This window comes from Anastrepha obliqua, chromosome 2, assembly GCF_027943255.1.
Source record: "Anastrepha obliqua isolate idAnaObli1 chromosome 2, idAnaObli1_1.0, whole genome shotgun sequence".
NCBI classification, from domain to species: Eukaryota; Metazoa; Arthropoda; class Insecta; order Diptera; family Tephritidae; genus Anastrepha; species Anastrepha obliqua.
The window spans coordinates 113,370,162-113,391,371 of NC_072893.1; the positions used below are offsets into that span (position 1 = coordinate 113,370,162).

At 29.7% G+C, this 21,210-nt stretch overlaps 1 protein-coding gene across 5 annotated transcripts in view; it reads right to left on the minus strand.

Moving 5' to 3' along the window:
• The window catches only part of LOC129237509 (guanylate kinase), a 231,153-nt gene that overhangs the window by 114,275 nt on the left and 95,668 nt on the right, over positions 1–21,210 (minus strand). For all 5 annotated transcript variants that reach the window (XM_054872306.1, XM_054872304.1, XM_054872303.1 and 2 more), the window contains exon 3: positions 19,477–19,524. The gene's annotated coding sequence lies outside the window, so the exon portion shown is untranslated. The remainder of the gene's footprint in view (positions 1–19,476; positions 19,525–21,210) is intronic.

Consider the following 21,210-nt stretch of genomic DNA (forward strand, 5'->3'; position numbering starts at 1 on the left):
TCCTCTAAATTTCGTTGACTTCCGTTGCACTAATATCGTCATGTATTCATCATTTCACGGCAAAATTTCAATTCAATCTTTGCTTCCTGCCAGGCCACGAGTAAAAGTTAAGCACCAACGCTGTGTCTTTTCAAGCATCCACCTGCCAGCCAGCCCACTGCCTCAAAGGCATGCATCACCTAGCTCGACGTTTGCGCGCAAAGAAAAACGAAAAATTTTGATGCAATAGCGCACAACAACAGAGAATTAAGTAATTCATAGCAAAAGCAATGTACAGGCAGCACTGACGTCATTGTTGCGATTCGTGCGATTCGTACTGCCGTTGGTTGTCAATCCCCTGCGATTTACAGTATCTTTGCCAAACAACTTTTTTTCTTGCTATCGCTGCTATTTATTGTACTTAATTTTTTTTACACTGAACTATTCAGTTATATGAATTATATTTCAATGTGAAAAACAAACAAAAAAATTGGCATAGGAAATGTTACAGGGGAGCAACGGCGTTGGCCGTAGCCACTAAAATGTCAATCGCGCATTGTGTGGTAATTTTTCAACCGATTTGTTGTAATTCAAAGAGCTTGTTGTTGTTGTTTTCTTCTCAGCATTCATTGTGGGCTTATGCGACTTGTCAGGAAGCCTTTTGGGTAAACGGAAAAAATAGGAGGCAGCAACAGCAGCAAAGCAATAAAATGTAAATCGACTCCATTACAAATTGCGGGTAATAAATAAATGGAGGCGGATGGAAAAAAGTTTTAAAACCACAAAAAGGTATTACATAGAGGAATATGACATAAAAAAAAAGAAAAACACAGTAATAAAATAAAATATAATAGCACAAGCAAAATAAATAAAATGTAATTAAATAAAAAATAATTGTTAACAAAAAAAAAAAAAATATAACATAAAATTCAATGAAATAAAATTAAATACAAACCAATCAAATAAAAAGAAAAGTAATGCGAAATAAAATTAAATAAATTAAATTAAAACAAACCAAAACGAAAAATTAAGTAAATAAAAAAATAAATTAAATTAAACGAAATAATAAAAAACATAATATATTAAAAAAATATTCAAAAATAAAATTAAATAAAGTAAAATAAAAAACTGCTACTAAATATAAGATGTAAAATAGAAATTAAAATAAAGTAAAACAAAATGAAATTAAGTAAATTAAAACGCAGCAAAATGAAAAATTAAAAAAATAAGCAAAACAATAAAACAGTAAAAAATTAAATGAAAAAATTAAATTAAATTAAATGTATTAAAATAAAATAAAACAAACCGAAATAAAAGATTAAATAAATAAAAAAAAAACTATATTAAACAAAATAATAAAAAATTAATGAAAAAAATAATAAAAATTGCACAAAATTAAGTTAAATAAAATAAAATACTGAAACTAATATAAATGTAAGATATAAAAAAAATAAGAAGTGTACGCGCCAATTAATTATTTATTTTTAGTATCGGCACCATAAGCACCATTCACAATTTCAATTGTATTTTCGCCTTTATCAAAGAGAAACTGAACAAGAATTTTCGCTTTATTCGCTTCCAAAGTTAACAGTAAAAAAACATTTTTTAGTGTGAAAAGTCACCTTGGCAACGAGCATAAACTTTAAATCATTTGAGCGGTACTTTACGCGATATCGATCACTACAGCCATCTACCTAGAAAATATTTTGTTTTTTGTAACGTACATTTTTTTCACTTTTTTTAAATTTGTTTTCAATTTCGTTTAAATTTTTAGTTTAATATTGCAATTTTACTTAATTATTTTTTTTGTAATTATTTTTATATATTTTTTTTGTTCGCTTGATATATGTTTTTTTTTTAATATTCCTTATTTTTTTGTTTTTTTTTTTTAGATTCATATTACACTCTTATTTAATTTTTATTTTTATTTATTTAAAATTTTTTTCGTTTGATATTTTGTTTGTTTAGTTTAATATTTCTTTTATTTTTAGATTAATTTTACACTTTGTTTTGTTTGATATTTTGTTTTTTATATTTCATTTCTTTTTAATTTAATATTACACTTTTATTTAATTTTTTTTTATTTATTTTTTTATTTTTATTTATTTATTTCTTTGTTTTAATTTTTTTTCGTTTGATGGTTGATTGGTTGGTTGGTTTAAGGGTGCCCCGTATCGGAGTGCCACATAGACCGCAAGTTGGGTCCGTTTTGTTGCCCTAGAGCTCATTATTTTATATGATTTCCCCACCAAACCTTTATTATAGATTTTGGTCCAAAAAATTAATTCGTTTCGAGAATTTAATGAGAGATTCGATTTTCAGGTCCGAGAGAGCTGAAATATTGTCAATTGTTGGAGAGTCTAGAAGAGCGAGTCGACTTCTAGCTAGGTCGGGACAACTGCACAGCAAATGTCTGCTCGATACTTCCTCATCTTCGTCCTCGCAGTATCTGCACATTTTTCGTTTGATATTTTGGTTTTTTTTTTGTATTCTTTTTGTTTTTATTTATTTTATTTTTATATTTTTTTTTTAATTTTTTTTCGTTTGATATTTTGTTTATAATATTCCTTTTGTTTTTAGATTAATATTAGACTCTTATTTAATTTTTATTTATTTTTTTATGTAAAACTTTTTTATCGTTTGATATTTTGTTTTTTTATATTCCTTTTATTTTGTTAGTTTAATATTACACTCTTATTTAATTTTTTTTTATTTATTTTTTAACTTTTTTTATATTTTAAATTTTTTTTTATATTCCTTTTGGTTTTTAGTTTAATATTAATTTTTTTTTATTTATTTATTAATTTTGTTTTTTTTTAATTTGTTTTATTTATTTCATTTTTTTTCATTTTGATATTTTGTTTTTTATATTCTGTTTGTTTTTTTTAGATTATCATTAGACTTTTAATTAACTATTATATTTATTTATTTATTTTTCCTTTTTTTACTTTCTTTATTTTTAATTCTTTTCTTTTGTTTGTTTAGTTTAATATTACAAATCTTTTTTTTTTTGTGCGCGAATACTCTCACCTTGTTTTGACAAGTAATAACAGTAACTGACTAAGTAACTTAGTAACTGCCTAATTCTTACTTAACTAATTCTTACGTACTTAAAAAATAAACCTATAGTCAAAAAATTAGCGCGACTTTTACTTCCTTTGTACCTTTTGTTGTCCATTTTAATTAAATTTATTTTAATTCACAAATTTGATGGGTTCTTTTGTTATATAAGTATGGCAAATTATTTGCATTTTTATTGAAATACTTTCATGCGAAATTTCATTAAGGCACGCAATGCCTACCCACATACAATATTTATATACCTATAGCTTTATATGGAATCATATACATCCAAGATCAAAATAATAGGCACGCGAGATATTGACCAGTTTTGATTATTTTTCTTCTTCTTTTGTTTTTTTTCCTTGTTCACTCCACTCGGGAGGGTAGATGATTAGCCTACCACTTTTTCTTCTTGTATTTTTCCTAAATTTTTTTAAAATTAAGTTTTTACAAAAACATATTTCATTCTATAACAAATATCGTATAAATCAAATTATCAAACAGAGTATGAGATTTAAAAAAATTCTAAATATTTTCATTAAATTTCAAACTTTTTAATTGAAAAAAATATTAGGTACGCAGTTTTATAGCCCATTAAATTTTTATAAAGAAAGTGCAAAAACGTTGGTTTTTAATAATTTTTTTCCTTGAGCCTGTTGCGCATTTTCCCCATATAACGAAAGGACGAAATTTTTTTTATATGTATGTAAGCAAATACCCAACACTGTCTGCACAAAAAATTCTTAAAAATCAGCGTTATTTTTGAGCCATTTCAAACTTGCATTTATTGTATGAAAATTTAATTGGCTATAAAACTGCACACCCAATTTTTCTTGTCTTTTTTAATTCTGATAAAAAAGTTTAAAAATTAGATGGAATTTTTTTCGAATCGCAAGTCTTATACAAAGTCTGAAATTTTCATTGATATGATATTTGTTATAGAATGAACTATACTTTTATAAAAAATTAATGGAAATTAAAAAAAAAAATAGTTCAAACGGGTCCAAATATCGAGTATATAAATATTATTTTGAACAGGGCTGTAGATGTACCTTCGACAATACACTGTTAACAGCTGTCCTCTATTTAGGCAAACACTTCATTTACCAACAACAATAGAATGCATATTATCTTCGACACGCTCTAAAAGACAACAAATTGCCGTTTAATATTGGAAGTTATGACCCATAAAAATATTAAAAAACGTGTGCGTATTTTTGTAAGTAAATAAAATTAAACAAAACAACCAGCACAATTTGTGGAATACAAACAAAAAATAAAAACAACGTTTGACAATTAGGTAAGTGGACAATTTGCATATTAATTTAGATAATTAAATTGCCGCTTCGCGCTTCTGTCCACATTTAGTAGAATCCAGTCAAAACAGACAGCAAAATGTTTTCGCATTCATTGTAATTAAGGAAAATTTGTAAAGAGATAAAAAAAGATTAAAAACGTTGCGGGTTACGCAACAAAATGAGGCGCTAACCAAATTGGCAAAATGGGTAGACGCCCGTCTTTTATGGGCGCGACTGTGTGCGCGGAGATTCACCAAAGTGGCACAAAGAAAGAAATTAGGTTTTAAATGCTCAATCATGTCGTTATGTAAAATTCATGAACACGAAAATTTACAGAGCCGCTGCGCACACACATTATTGGACAGATTGAGGGGGGAAATTTTACTTTCAATTTGCGAAATACTTTGCTCGAGTTTATTATTTGTCGTCTGAAAATGAAAGCATTTCTCACACTAATTTTTTTTTATTTATTTATTTATTATTATTATTTTTTTTTGTTTGTTAAGAAAATGACATTTTGAATGTCACGAATTGCGTGACTTGCGGGTGTTAAATAATAGACAAATTTACATATACCCCATAAAATCTAATAAAGTAAAGTCCAAAAATATGTATGCATTTGTGCACTAATAACTCCGCACAAAATGCTCCGATTTGCTAAGGATTTTTCGTAATTTGAAGCTCATCTGTTTGGCAAGGTCTTTTAGGGCATAAATTGTATGAACTTACAAAAGAGGCGTGTCTCTAAGCCAAAATGTGTTAAAAAATCATCAAATTAATTTTCAAAATGCATCAAATCAGTAACGAATCAACCGACAGGAGTACTTTTTTTTTGCTATTATATATAATTTCAAAATGTTTGCTATCGCTCTGCATTAATTAAACTCATCATATATTTTTAGTACTATTCAAATTTTGAAAATAAACTAACATTTTTTCCCAAAAATTGATCTTCGTGTGTAGGTTCGCTGCGTGGCAAATTCCACTAAACGGAATAAATGGGATAGACAAGCACAGTAAAGCTGAATTTCTTTCAGGTATGTATTTTATCGGTTACTTAAAGTAAGGGTTCTTGAAATTCTCCGAGAAGCTCTTCATACATATAAGATGTCATCAGACTATTATATTATATATATATATATAAAGCATGGCTATCATTATTTATAGCTCATGGGTTGACTAGACAAGACTAGACTGAATTCGCTTCGCTTCCTGTAATCTGCTCTTAGATAAGTGAGTCCAAAATCAGTTCAGCTATGGAAAGCACTGGCAAGCAAAGTGCTCCTGCCCAGAAGTGAATTCAAGGCTGTCAAAGGAGCTTCTAAGGCAAGCAAAATTCAAATTTTCGTTAATCGGAAGTATAAAGCGGACATTTTTCGCTGGGAATCTATGCGATTTGGCTCAAAATAATTACAAGTTCCCTCTGCGGTGGTTATTTGGAGAATACTGGTAGATAGATAGTGATATGAGTTTCGAACTGAAAATCAAGCGAGTCCTTGGTGAATGATAAGGTGGAATCATTTCAGGGTATAATTCTCAGCTGCACTGCTTTTGGGAAGTTAAGGAGTTATACCTATACCTTGTGAGCCCAAAAAAATAGACCATTGTCATAATTTTTTTAAATATGTTTTAGAACTTTTATTCAAATGAGACATATATAATACTGAAGGGTAACTCTCGAAGAATACATTTTGGTGTTTCTATTTTAAAAAATGTTATTATTTATTGTTGATATCGCTCCTCCCCCGAAACGCCGTTTTTTAGAAGAGGCCTGCGTTGATCATGGTAGCGCATGAACAGCTCAACTGAAATCAAAAAAATTATATGATTATTGTAGAAAAATGTTTTTAGTGAATCTGAAGGGTTTATTTACTCAAAAAAACTTTTTCTCGTTATAAAAACCGCTTTGCACCAAAAAAAAACGGTTTTTGAGGAGTTGAAAAATTAAAAAAAAAATTAATTTCAGCGAACTATGCAAATATTTATAAAAAGTAAACCGTTTAGATTCACGAGGTTGTAACTTCGAATAAGTAAAAAAAAAGTTTATGGAAGTTGGTCAAATAGTTTTCGATAAATAATGATCACCGCGACTAATCGCGTCTAAAGTTTTGCGTGCACTTCATTTATGGATAATTTTTCCGCTTCCACGGTCTGTAACTTTCGTTCTAGTGCTCCGAACTTTTTGATTTTTTGAATTTATATTTTTAAGATGATATACTTTTATAATATGCCATTTTCGATTTTTTAGTCCAACACAAGGTATATAACCCCTTAATATTTAGTCACCTTGGCTTAGCTTTCACTTTTGAAACACACTGGATGTGATATTCGGCTTGAATATTAGAAGCATACGGAACTTTTATATTATCACACAAGAATTTAATTTAATTTAATTTAATTTAATTTAATTTTATTTTATTTTATTTTATTTTATTTTCTGTTTAGAAGTATTCGATTTTATTAAACATTTTTTTTAGAATTATTTTACTTACTTTATTTACAATTATTTCGTATTATTTTCCTTATTTTTTTTTTTTTAATTATAATTATTTTAGTTGATTTTACTTTATTTTATTTTATTTTATTTTATTTTATTTTATTTTATTTGGTTGGTTGGTTGGTTGGTTTAAGGGTGACCCCGCATCGGAGTGCCACATAGACCGCAAGTTGGGTCCGTTGTGTTGCCCTAGAGCTCATTATGTTTTATGATTTCCCCACCTAACCGAGATTTTTATTGTAGATTTTGGTCAAAGATATTAATTCGTTTCGAGAATTTGATGAGAGATTCGATTCTCAGGTTCGAGAGTACTGAAATATTGTCAATTGTTGGAGAGCCTAGAAGAGCGAGTTGACTTCTGGCTAGACCGGGACAACTGCACAGCAAATGTCTGCTCGATACTTCCTCATCTTCGTCCTCGCAGTATCTGCACAGGTCGTTTTGAGGAACCCCGAGCCGACGTGCGTGAGTGCCCAGAAGGCAGTGGCCGGTGATAAGAGATATTATATGCCTTAGTTCGTGTTTCGAAAGACTTATAAGGGTTTTTGTCTGTTTCAGATTGTAGGATGGCCAGATTTGTCTGGTCGTAACGCAAGTAGTTTCCACTCGCCACCTCCGATCAGCAATGCTTTAAAATTCTCGATCAATGAGCATTTTACATGTTGCGAGCGGAATGTGGATTTTGGGTAAGTTACTAACATTTGATTGCGCAGCTCCAGCTCTTGCGAGCTCATCAGCTTTGCAGTTACCTTCGAATCCACTGGGGGCCGGTATCCAGATAAGTTGGACAGAATTCTGAACACTTATCTCGTTAAGAGATAAGAGACAGGATCGAACCACATCTGCCATGTCTATGCTGGATTCGCATTTAGTCCGCAATCGGTGCACCATTTTGACAGAATATTGATTGAGCGTTGCATGAGCTCAGTGAGGGTATTCAGGTGTTTGCCTGACACGCAGAAGGCAATATCATCTGCATAGGCTAGAACCTTGCAGCCTGCTTTTTCGAGATTTCGAAACCAACTGTATTTTACTTACTTTATTTACAATTATTTCATATTATTTTCCCTATTTTTTTTATTTTTATTATAATTATTTTAGTTGATTTTACTTTTTTTTTATTTAGACTTATATGATTTTAGTTAACTTAAGTTTTTTTATTTAGAATTATTTGAATTTAGTTAATTTTTTCATTTTAATTAGATTTTTTTTTTTTATTTAGAGTTATTTGATTTTATTTTACTTAATTCTTTCCTTTCAATTAAAATTGTTTTGCTTAATTTTCTTTATTAAGAATTATTTTACCATATCTTATTTCTCTTATTTCTTTTTTTTTCTATTTTATTTCATTGTGTTTTAGTATTTATTGCCATTTTACGCGATTTATATTTGTATGGAAGTCGAAAAGGTACCCCGTGAAAAATCTCTTGGCTGGAAGCCGTTACATTTCAGGTTAAATGCCCCTGGAAAATATAATTTATGAAAGAAAGCAAATGTATGTATGCCATTGTTGTCTAAAACCTAAAAATATTTTCCGGATTTTAATCCAGATCGCTTTAATAGCGTAGTACGCACTGCATAATGTATGGAATACATCAGCTTATTTGCTTTTTAATATCAATAAGTACGAATAATTTGCAAACAACCCCATGAATTATATCTTAAAATTATATAGGTATGTATAATTGTAACAAAGCAACAAATAACCTAACCTAAGCAATTTAATAATTATATTTGAATATAATGCCAAGTGGCCTAACACCAATTGCCACTAGTGTGAGTCAAAAGGAAATCATTTAGAAAATTATTGCATACTTCAAGGCTGTAGCAACACTAGTAATGTGAATAGTATCACAACAGTGCTGGCAGTTGTGTGATTTTAGGCGTAAATTAAAGGTGATAAAAAGGGTACGAATGGACAACAGAAACGCACTTACGAGTACATATCCATGTATGCTTTTTCCGTACGAGTGCAGAGTGTGTGATAAAATGGAGTGCTCGAGTAACTATAGCACTGCGCCTTATTAGTCCGGGAGCGGGGTCATTTTGACCTCATCATTTCATGCCGACTGATTTTAACACTGAAGGCAGACGCCATCCAATGGATGACGAAACCAACCGTCAGCTGGTCCAGTAACGGTGGGTACGTGCGTGGGATGCTGCGAAACTTGTCGCAAAAAAATTTTTAACAACTCATTTAATACCGGCTGACATTTTTTTGTGTATTGTTGACAACTAGTAGAATAAAAAAAAAATAGTCAGCTGCCCCGTAGAGGGGGGAAAATACGTCAGCTGACGTTCACTTTCGTTATTCATGAAAGCTAAATCACAAGTTTAGTCAAGAATTTAACGGTATAAAAACGCAGTCCAAAATCGACCCCTGGCTCCCGGACTATGTGGATAAGTTTTGATAATTCATTTGTTTATTATTTATTTTACTATTTTTTATGGGTATTTTTTTTTAATTCATCCCCTCATTAAATAAGTGCACGTTTCGCTCTTAGAGCAAATTAAAAAACAATTTAACAAATTTCAATCAAAATTTCAAACTTTTTAATCAGAATTAGAAAAAATTAATAGTACTAGTGTTTGGAAAATGGAGTTAATCGGGGTGAAGCTTTATCGTTAAATCTCCATTTTTCAGAGCTCTCCATCAGCATACTAAACAAACAAAGCAGGCAAATTATTATTTATTTCAAATATTCTTAATTTTTACTTAAGTTTTTTTTTAATACTACTATATATTTTTACTTAAATTATTTTTTTTTATTTAAATAATTTCTTTATTTTTGAATTATAATTTTTTTAAATTATTTTTTTATTTTAATGATTATTTTTTATTTAAATTATTTTTTTATTTAAGATATTTTTTGGTTGGTTGGTTGGTTGGTTGGTTGGTTTAAGGGTGACCCTGCATCGGAGTGCCACATAGACCGCAAGTTGGGTCCGTTGTGTTGCCCTAGAGCTCATTATATTATATGATTTCCCCACCTAACCGAGATTTTTACCATAGATTTTGGTCCAAGATATTAATTCGTTTCGAGCATTTAATGAGAGATTCAATTTTCAGGTCCGAGAGTACTGAAAGATTTTCAATTGTTGGAGAGCCTAAAGAACGAGTCGACTTCTGGCTAGGCCGGGACTATTTTTTGGTTAAAGTATTATTTGTTTATATAATTATTTATTTATTTAAATTATTTTTTATTTGAATTATTATTTTTTAATTTAAACTTTTTTTATATTAATTTAAATTTTTATTGTTTTAATTTTTACTATTTTTTTTATTTCAATATGGTTTTTTACACTTTTTATTAATAAAAATATAGTTCATTGTATAACAAAAACCATCTTAGTTCAAGTTTCAAACTTTGTACAAGCTTTACGAAAAATTACAAAAAAATTTGGGTACGCAGTTTTACATCTAATCGATTTTTTTCACTCAAAATGAAAGTTTGAAGTAGCTCAAAACTATTGTTGATTTTTTATAATTTTCTTCTCGGCGTTTCTCCAGATAAAGAAAAATGTCGTGCATTCATATGTACATATAAATGTATAAATATATGTATGTGTATATCAGCGGATTACTTTTTATGACCCATAGCACGCGCCGCAAAGCGCTTTTCATTTCAGGATTTCCCGGAATTTTGCTAATTAAGAAACGTTACTTATAACCAAACAACAAAAACCAACAATACACAAATACATTTAGAAAGTACAGAATAATTAAAATATTTAAAATAAATTTTTTTTTAAATATTTTCTTACTTTTAAAATAATTTTTTTATTTTATACTTAATTTTTTTATTTCTTTATTATTATTTTATTTTTGTAGTTATTATTATTTTTTCATTTTTCAATTAATTTGTTTTTTTCATTTTTTAATAATTTTCCTATATTTTAATTAATTTTTTTTCATTTTTAATTAATTTTCCTATATTTCAATTAATTTTTTTCTCATTTTTTAATTAATTTTCCTATTTTCTAATAAAAATTTTTATTTTAAATTTTTATTTTTTAATTATTGTTTTTTTTTTTTTAATTTTTTACTTTTTTATTTTTTAATTTTTAATTTAAATTTTTTTCATTTTTTTTCAACTAATTTTTTTCATTTTTTAATTAATTTTCCTATATTTCATTTAATTTTTTTATCATTTTTTAATTAATTCTCCTATATTTGAATTTTTTTCATTTTTTAGTTTTTTTTCATTTTTTAATTAATTTTTTTTTATTTTTAATTATGTCCCTATATTTTAATAAATTTTTTTTTTCATTTTTAATTAATTTTCCTATATTTTAATAAAAAAAATTTTACTTTTTTATTTTTAAATTTTTAATTTTTTTTTTTCATTTTTCAACTATTTTTTTCATTTTTTAATTAATTTTCTTATATTTTAATTACATTTTTTTTTCATTTTTAATTAATTTTCCTATATTTTATTTAATATTTTAAATATTTTTTTTTATTTTACATTTAATTTTTTCTATTTTTTAATTATTTCTTTTTTAATTTTTAACTTTTTTTTTAAAGAACTTTTAACTAAACAATTCGGTTTCTTATTTGGTAATTAATTTCATTATGTTTTCATTAATTTTTTAATTTTAACATTTGCAATTAAAAATGTCTTCCACGGATGTAATGTCTATCCCGAAAAATCACGCTTTTCGACTCCTAGTCCTTCCTAATGCCTTAAGCTAAGTCATGAATGAGTCGAAGGTGTTCATGCTAGCTCTCCTTTCTTCGCTAGAGAAGTGAGCTGTCACGCACTTTCTTTTCTTAATAATAAAAAATAGTAAATTGTTTGGTACTGTCACATATTTAAAAGGGTTTTTTCAAAGAAAGATTTATTTATTTTTTTACCTGAGTAAAACTGAAATTTCTCCCTAATAATAAATGTGATTTTTTCCTTAGTTATTTATTTGATTACCAACACAAAATTAATGGGTGTAGTATATTTGACTGAAATTAAAGACTATTTAAAAGCATGAAATTTCCACAATTAGAAACGAATCACTCTATTCATGAACAGGCGCAGAACAATTCCCAGTCGATTTACGATTTTAGCTCAAAAATAAACAAACCACTTCACCCCTACCAGCAACCAACTCCACTCCTTCTTTCCATACAACTTTCAAACCCTTTTTCAGCTGCCATCTTGTCTGCCATGCGATATTTCACTCAGACTTGAAGACGCTGCATTTTTGATTTTTATTGTTAGTGTTTTTTTTTTTTTTTGTTGACAATTCGCATTTGAACCAATTGGGGTGCCAAACCACACAGACAGTAAGTCAAACAAGCAAAGTCCTAATGATGAAAGATAAAGCAGACTTATCGGCGACTTTGCCGCAGACAACTTCACTTCATTCAGTTGCCTCAAACAAGGGACAAAAAAGAAAAAAAGAATTACAAGCAGGTGCAGTCTTTAATGTATTTGTAATAATCCTACTTGAGTTGGATGATGAAAAGTGGGTGTAGAAAATAAGGCAGGAGTAGCGAATAACTTAAAGGCTTATTTGAATAAAAAAAAAAAAATTAATTAAAAAAAATAAACGTAGAAATAAAAAGTAAAATAAAAACATAAATAAAAAATAAAAAATTATAAAAAAATAAAAAAAGGTTTTCAAATGCTTTATAAAATGGATTCATCTAAACTTCTATTTATAAAGGTACCAAGACATGGTCTAATTGGTATCAAATTTTCTTAGTGAAACTTGACCAATGCCTCTAACGAATGTTATGTTAAAAAAATACTAATAAAGTAAAAATTTTCTGAAATTACCTCCGCAAAATTATTTAAATAAAAAGAAAATTGCTGCCTTTGCAACCTTACGTGTGATGAGAATTAATGCGTTATTTTTATCGAATTTTTTTTTTATATTATTTTTTAGCATCAATTTACATATACGAGCTTACAAGCTTGACTTTATCTTTTTGCAGTGAGTTGAAAAATTCATCTCGCCCCAAAGTTGGAATTAACTCGTGAAAATGTTCGTGCTTTGATTTATTACGATCTTCGGTGTGGATTATCGAGACAGGAGTGCATTGGTTATCTTACTTCCGACTTTTGGCATTGAAACACCACACTTAGACATGTGAAACGCTGATGTAACGAGCTTCAAAGTCACATGACATATCGCGTGATAGAGGCATCTTTGTGCATTAGTGGTACCTGCACACACATCTAGCATGAAGACTTGGTCGTCAAGAAGATTTGCTCTCTTTGCATACCGCATAATTTGACAAATGCCTAAAATGGGCTCGTATCGATTGGTGTAAAGAAATGTTGAAGAAATTCAACCGCGGTGGTTCATCAAAGCACATCCAATCCTTCATCTATAACGAGTCTTGAATCTATGCACATGAGCTGGAAACCAAACAACCTTCGACTGTGTGGGTGTTCCAAGACGCCTACTTAATCCAACAAAAGTTGTTCGTGGAAGATACACCTCACTGGTCAACTGCGTTAGTTTTTCGGAAAATTTGGTCTTGTGACAACTGTACTACTAGAGAAACTTCAAACAGTCAATTCTGAGTGTTACGCAATCATTTCTTTGCCACACGTTTTCAGAGAATGAAGGAAAATCAATCGCCGAGGACGAATCATTCTTCACCAAGTCAATACAAACTCTTATGTGTCGGCGCACACTAGCCCAAAAAAGCACCCCAAAAGGCACTCAAAAGAGCGATTTAATTGGTTATCCGCTTTACAGCCCTGGTATGGCATCTGATGATTTTTGTTACTCCCGAGCTTCAATAATAAAATGTGAGGTCAACGTTTTTCAGCAACGAAGCAGCTGTTAACGCCTTTAGCAAGCTCGTTTGAGAGGTATCCACTTCTGAGTGACGAAAGTGCTTTGAGAATTGGTTCAAACAAATGCAGAAGTGTATTGACTTCCAAAGAGAATAGTATAAAAAACAATAAAGCCATTTTTATTATTATTTTATTGCGTTTTCATTATTGGGCGCAAAATATAAAATGTAGCCTTGGTATATTAAAATTTCAAACACATTTTAAATACTTATACATTACAATAGCACATTGACTAAAAAGTTTCCGGGACAACAGCCAAGTGACGCTCCAAATCAACAATATTCGCGTCAATTTTTTTTTTTATACATTGCCATATCTATGATTAACATTCCTTCAAAATGCTTGTCGCTATTGGTTGACATTTATAAAAGTTGCACCGTCTTGAGTAAATCTACCTCTGCACTTTTTTTTATTTTTTTTTTCTGTTTTAAAAAGTAATTTGAACTTTGCAAGAACGACTTTTATTAAATTTTGAGGGAAAAATTTGATTTAATAGTGCGAAAACCCTAGAAATGTGGGGAAATTGTTTCGGTAATAATACTCTAAAGAAAACATTCTCTTACGAGTGGCATGAAAGAAGGAACGAAGAGATCGTGAGTCCATCGAGTATGACGAACGTAGTGGCAGGCCGTCAACATCGAAAACTAATAAAAACATCATTAAAGTGAATGAAAAGTTGATCAATAACCATATATTAACCTCTGGTGGTTGAGGGCTTGAATATTGCTAATGGATCCCTGAATAGAATTCGATGTACCGAACCTGCTGATAGAAGAAGAGGAAGGCCCCTTTTGCATTGGAAAACCCAAATAGAGAAAGACTTGGCTTCCCTTGGCGTGTCTAATTGGCGCCCGTTAGCACGAGGAAACAAATACTCGTGCGCCTTATTGAACGCCAAATTTAGAAGTTGCAGAAGATTAAAGCATCAAAAAGGTGGAAAACTTACAAATGTCTAAAATTTAATATTTGTAAATGAAATATAGAATTTCTCCAAACAGATTTTACCCTAAATTTACAGCCAAAAACGTCAAGTAACCCTTCAAGTCTGTTTGGAATTTGAGTAGACAAGCGAAAAAGTAATAAATTTGCCACAAAAATTGTGGTAAGAGAAAAATCAATAGAGACTCGACGGAAAATAGCTTAAATGACACACATACATACTTGCATACCTACATTTGCGTAGCATAAGTAACAACATAAATACTTCTACTTTGTACGTTAGCTGGTTTTGTTGCGCTGCCAAGGCTTTGTTATGCTGCCAAGCAGCTCATGTTTCCGAAAATTGTTTTGTGGAATTTAATAATTTTCGAAGCAAACGTAACTGTGTATTTGCGTGCAGGCGTGCCACAATGTAGCAAATTTCGTTACCTAAGTTCGAGTAGATATACTGACAGTGTCAAAAGAAAGGTTACGCCATTTACTGAAAATTAAAAAAAAAATATTTTTACAAAAAAAATAAAAAAATTAAAAATTAAAAAAAAAAATTTCTTTTTAATTTCTTTTTATAAAAATATTTATTTTTTTTTAATTTTCAGTGAGTGGCGTAAAAATTTAGTTTTCTTTCGAATTTTTGATTTTTTATAAAAATATATTTCATACTACAACAAAACTATATAACATAAAATTTCCATTTATTTTCATGAAATTTCATGTTTTTCAGTCGAGATATTGCGAAAAATTCAGGGATACAAATTTTTTTTATATGGAATGAATGCCCAGCACCGCAGCGAAAAAAAAAAAATTAAGAAAGTTCAACCCGAATTTCTAGTTATTTGAAACTTGCACTTTGTTCTACTAAAATTAAATGAGCTACAAAGCTGCGTACGCAGAATTTTTTTAAATCTCTAATTAAAAAGTTTAAAATTTTGAAAAAGCAAAATTTAAATTTTGTGAAAAAAAATGTAATTTTCAAACAAAGTTCGGAGGTTTTAGCAATTTTGTACAAAGTTTGAAAAAGATTTTTAAATTTTGATAAAAAAGTTTCTAATTTTGCAAAAACGTTTGAAAGTTCTATTGATTTTGCACTAAGTTTAAAAAAAATATTTACTTTAAAAAAAAAAAATTTTTAATTTTGGAAAAAAATTAGGAAGTTTTATCAATTTTGTGCTAAGTTTAAAAAAAAATTGTTTTAGTTTTGAAAAGAAGTTTTATAAATTTTGTACAAAATTTGAAACTTTGCATTAAATAACTTTTGTTAAGTATAGCATAAACTATATTATATTTTTATAAACAATTAAAAAAATTACTAAATTAAAAAAAATTATAAATTGTTAAAACTTTGCAACAAGTGGTGTACACCTTCTTTAGACGCTAACGGTATTTTTGTACATGAAGGGATTTTGCTTGGAGTCTATTGCCAATATGGGTTGTTGGCAGGCTTCATATGACCGTTTGGGGTGCGCAAATAAGTCATAGTAAAATGGAAATAATTGCGGTGTTGGGTTTGAGGCTTAGCTGAAAATGAAACATTTGTTGTTAGTACCTCTGTCTGTGCTCTAGGGGTTAATTTCAACATTTGTTCCACGTTTTAAATTTGCCCAAAATGCGGTAAAAAGAAAAATTAAAGGTGTATAGATTCTGGTGGATACAAAATATTTCAGTAACAAGAATTAAGCTGTTAGCCAAAAGCGTTTCACATGACAGTCACTAAACCGCATATTTTTGCGTATTTTTATTTCCGCTTTTGAAATTCGGATTTTAAACTTTTTTTAATATTTTTATTTTTATTTTATTTTTTTTTTTGCCTTTTAGTAGTGACTTTTGCAACTAAGAAGTTTGGGAAAGATATTACAATTATTAGTTTCTTTCTCTATTACTTTTCGTTAATTTTATAAATGCAACCCTAAAAGAGCTCGATGCCACACGCACTGCTAGCGACAGCGGAAGAGTAAGCCCCTCTCTGCCTTGGAAATATCGTGTGAAGAAGGATTTGGCTTCGCATTGGCTTCAGTTAGCAAGAGGAAGAAGCCATCGCACAGTGGGGATTTTTCGACAAATTTTGTTCAAAATAGCTACAATTTGAATAAATTTGTTTTTTAAATGCTCGTAAATGATTTTGGAAGACATTGCCTGAGCCTGAATTTCATTTTTTTTTTTTGATAGTCAGAAAAAATTTAAAAACAAAAAAAATTATGTATTCAAATCCGGCATTTTTTTATGGTCGTTAATGATAATACATCACGGCAAGAACGCAAGTTTCCAAAACCCTTTAAGAGGTGAAATTATAGCTAACTACCTAAAAAAAACATTTTTTTCAAGGACAAACCTAGTGACCGGAAAAATTAAAAAAAAATTTATGTATACATTTTTGCGTTAAAAGAATCCAAATTCATTGTCCATTTGTCCTTGTGGGGTCAAGAATATTCACTGAAAAAAATTTATACAAATGTTTTTGGGGCTGCTGAGTCCGAATTCGTTGTTCATTTGTCCTTGGGAAGTCAAATTGAAGCTCAGTTCAAGGTCAAGAATATTAACCGAAAAAATGAAAAAAAAATTGTAAAAAATTTATACAAATGGTTTTTGGGGTCACTAAGTCTGAATTCGTTGTCCGTTTGCCTTTGACTTTTGTGATACCGCTTTTTTGTTGCTTTGCTAATTCTTTTGTTATAAAGCCAGTGAAATAATTTAATTTTTATAAATTTATGAATAAATATGGATTTCAAAAAAACAAAAACAAATACTAAACAGTTATGCTGCTGTATATTTTTTTACTCTGTATATTTTTTACTTTTAAAACTCTTCTGACTTTTTCATAAAAATACTCCTATTTAAGAGTGTGTTTCATAAAAAATCTCTTCCAAAATCATTTACGATTATTAAAATCGATCGAAAACTTGCTTTGTTTAACAAAATGTATCGAAAAATCCCCATTGCTCAACGGCGAGATTTTTTTAACTCAGCCAAAATCACTTAAGCGGTTATTGTGCCAAAAAAGAAAAAGAAGTACAGATTTGTTGGATAGTAACCATCTAAAATTGTTCAATTTTAACTGTGCTGAGCTATGCCATTCGTTATGATCACTTTCCCAGCTGGAAGAGAAGTTGCGCTCTGATAGCAAAGACCCAATCGAGTTATCAAGCGCAGATAAATTTGCTTTAGAGACCCAGCGCTCAATAACACAATTTGTTTTTATTTTACAAAAAAAAAGTTGGGTACTATTTTGAAGGAATTCTTTAGTTGAGTACATTAAAAAAATCAGAAGTATGCAAAATTTGAAAAAGAAAACTTTAGCAAGAAAATTTTTCGATTTTTTTTTTTCGGATATTGGGAAAAAAATCTTATAGAAAGCGTATATCATAAAGCAATAATTGAAGGTGATGTAAGTTGCCTGTGTCTGTCAACTTGACTTCTTATCCTCTATGTCCTCTTGGAAAGACAAATTTTTATTTCAGAACAAATTTTAAAGAAAAAGTACTTAAAATTATAGAAATTAAAACTTTTGCTAAAAAAAGTTAACAAGCAATACTGTTTTTGTTGTGCCACAAAAGGTGGGCAAAAGAGAGCGTTAAGTTGTGCGTTGGATTATTAGTGTCTGCCTGTACGTCGGAAACGGTCGGAAATGTGCGCAAACAATTCTTGGATTTTGCATGATGATACCGCGCCATCGCATCGAGCTCAAATTGTGCTGAATTTTTTGACGAAACACCAAGTAAATACCATCGTGCAAGCACCGTATTCACCTGATATGACCCCGTGCGACTTCTTTTTGTTTCCCAACTTGAAGTTACCACTTCGTGGAAAGAGATTTCAGTCGATAGAGGAGATGAAGGAGAATGCAACGAAGGTGCTGAAGGCCATCATTTCGTCGGCCTACCAGGAGTGCATTGGCACATGTGTATTGCTTTAGACGGGTCATATTTTGAAGCAGATAAAATAAATTTGCCTGAAATTTAACTCTGTTTTGTTTTATTTAAACATTCCCGGTACTTTCAGATATTAGGGTATATACAATATTGCCTTGTATCTCATCTGGAAGCAGAATTGGCCCATCTTAAGTATAAACTTGTGAAACTGGATGAATTCAAATCTAGGTCAGTCAAATACTTTCTGAGGGGCAAGTTAAAAATTTGGAGGTTCCAACCAAAACATTTCATTGGGCTTGGGATGATATGGCGACACAGGCAATATCCAAAATTCGTACATGGGTTTTCTGATAATGGGGAAAAATATCTTTTTTGCGGGAAACTTATAGTTTTTAAGATGTAACATAGATCGTTAAAGCTTTTGTGAAACGTACGGAAAATTGAAGAAATTGCAAAAATAAATACCACGAGTTTGGTTAAGTTAAAAATATAAATAATTAAGTACCATTCATAAAATTACTTAAAATATTTTTTTTTTATTTTTTACTACTTTTTAGAAAAGAGATAAGCTTATGCCCCATTTTCCCTTACTTACTGTTAGACCAAGGCGAATCTATTAAAGATGATATGGGTAAATCAGCTGATTTTTTTTCGCCGTGTCCATGTGGCAGTCAACACAGAATGAAACAAAGCGAATTCACTTTTTATTTTCTACTTTTTTAATAATTTGCCGAGATAATCAAACGTAAAAAACATTGTTCGTGGTCTAGTGCCACCAGCTTTAATGAATGCGCCTTGTATTAAACCGACAATTATTTGAGTTACAATTCAAAGAAGAAAAACTTGCATAAAAAACATACAAAATTTAAGCTTCTATATTTCGGCAACCACTTAATGTATTCCCTCTTCCTTTTGCACAATTTATGTTGCAGTCTAGTAGAACATCTGCCCTAAATTTCTTTAAAATGGAAGTGGGTACACTTAACGTGTTTAGTTCCGTCTATGTATTATAATCACCAAGAACTTACCTTTAGTGTAGTTTAGTGTATTGAATATTGTTGTAGGAATTTGGTCACCTATGAAAAGGACAGAGAAAATTAATTCGAATTGCTGCCGAAATAAAAGGAACGAAATTTATTTAATTAAAATAAATTAAAAAATATATTTTAAATTATACATAAATATTTTTATATTATTATATTTTATTATTAATATACCTATTTTAAAGTGCTCGGAAAAAATAAATTCAATTTTTCACATGTCCCCCAATTTCCCGTTAATTCCATAAAAATTAAAGAATTGCTTGTTTAGCAATCTTTTTGACGCTTGTTGAAACAGTACAGCAATTTCGTGGATTCCTTTTATTACCATTTATTTTTTTATATTTCCCTCAAATTGTTTTCTTGCGGTTAAATATCTGTCGAATGAGTAAACTGACCCAATTCATGCGAAATATTTCACTTTTATGAGTTCTTACAGATAGTGAGTAATGCATACGAATATTGCAGAAAGTTGTGTACCCTGCTGTCGAACCTACTAGTTCTGAATTACTTCATACGAGCTTATTTTGCAGCTGAAGCAGTTCCTCTTCTGCTGCTGAAGCAGTTCTTCTGTTATATCAATTGTCATCTTATGTATTAGAATCATACCATTTGACGAATTAGTTAATCTTTGCAACAGCATTATACCAGTTACTGGGCTAGTTCATAATAGATCCAAAAAATACTAGTTCAAGTTATGGTGAATATCGCCAGTTTTGAAGGAGTTGAAAAAGTAAATAAAAATTGTTAAAATTAAGTTTTAAAAATACTTCATAATTTAATAAAAAATTTCACAAAATGGATCGCTTCTTTAAATTTATTCGACTTTTTTTTGTATTTAAAATTTTATTTTAAAAATTAGGGCGTTCATGATATTTGAATTTAAATCCAGTTATTCAATCACATCTTCTATTTCTTAAAAATACTCTGCTAACTTATAGTTTGACCTTAGCTTGATTACGCGAACGTTTTTGAAGTAGTTGGATTTAGGAGTTGCTAAGCAAATGATTTCCCTCAATATTTATACTCAAATTCAGCTAATCACTGCAAGCATCCTTAGTGTTTGAAGCAGTTTTACTTATTATAATTAATAGTATAATGTTTTTTTTTTGCATGCAAATCGAATTGGTGATTTTCCAACTGGTCCGCGAGTAGGCACCATTTAACTAGTTTCCATTTAGTACCAGTTCACGAACTAGAATGGTTGCATGCAGCTCTAATTGGTTATTTTGCCACTGGTACAACTTTACTCACTCTAGAACTAGTTACTTTGCAACTAGTGTATTTTTAGCCAGCATCAAACTGGTTTCCATCTAATATCAGCTCACGAACTATAATGTTTGCAATTCTAGTCACTCGCGAACTAATTACTTTGAAACTGGTCGGGTTGTAGGTACAATCGAACTAGTTTCCAACTTATGCAAGTTCACAAACTAGAATGTTTGGAGACAGCTCTAATTAGTCATTTTGCAGTTGCTCCAATTGTAGGGTCTATCAAGCTAGTTTCCATATAATACCAGTTTACGAATTAGAATGTTTGCATACAGCTCTAATTACTAATTATGCAACTGGTAAAATCCTAGTCACTCTCATTGAGCTAGTTTCCATCTAATACCAAAATAATCTCAGTCATTGAGCTAGTTTCCATCTAATACCAAAATAATCTCAGTCATTGAGCTAGTTTCCATCTAATACCAAATAAAGAAATGAAATGATTTGAAT